A 550-nucleotide genomic window follows, 5' to 3' on the forward strand; every position below is an offset into this window, starting at 1 on the left:
TGTGGTTTTTAGCTTCTTTGAGCGTGAGTGCTGATTTCAAAAGCCAGATGACTGGAAAAAATTACAATTTATGTCTTTTTTAAATGCTCTGATTCCTTTTACTGTAACCATTTGGATAATTGTTTACTACATGGGAATGGTGTGTTAGTATCTATTGGATTTATGAGAGGGTGTGAACATAGCTTTCAACAAATCTGAATTATTTTTTCAAACAGTATGTAAATTTGCTGCCAATTACTTTATTGTTTTGCTTTTTAGTTCTCGACCCTAAGCATGTTATTTCAGCAATTTAGGAAAAACTTAAAACAGGCATCTCCATTGGTGTTCTGGTGTGCAGGTGACTGAAGCTGGTTCAGTTTACCTGCAGCAGCAGCAGCAGTTGATGCTGACTCGACTTGTTTCATCCATCTCCTTGCACAAACTGACATATATGCTTAGATAATTTCTTGAACATCTCACTCCATAACCAACAGTTTCTGTGGATGCCCTTCCTCCCAGTCCCCTTCTGACCAGCCTGCGTCACCTCCACCCCGACCGCTGAATGGGAAGG

The sequence above is a fragment of the Girardinichthys multiradiatus genome, chromosome 13 (assembly GCF_021462225.1).
Source record: "Girardinichthys multiradiatus isolate DD_20200921_A chromosome 13, DD_fGirMul_XY1, whole genome shotgun sequence".
In the NCBI taxonomy this organism is placed as follows: Eukaryota; Metazoa; Chordata; class Actinopteri; order Cyprinodontiformes; family Goodeidae; genus Girardinichthys; species Girardinichthys multiradiatus.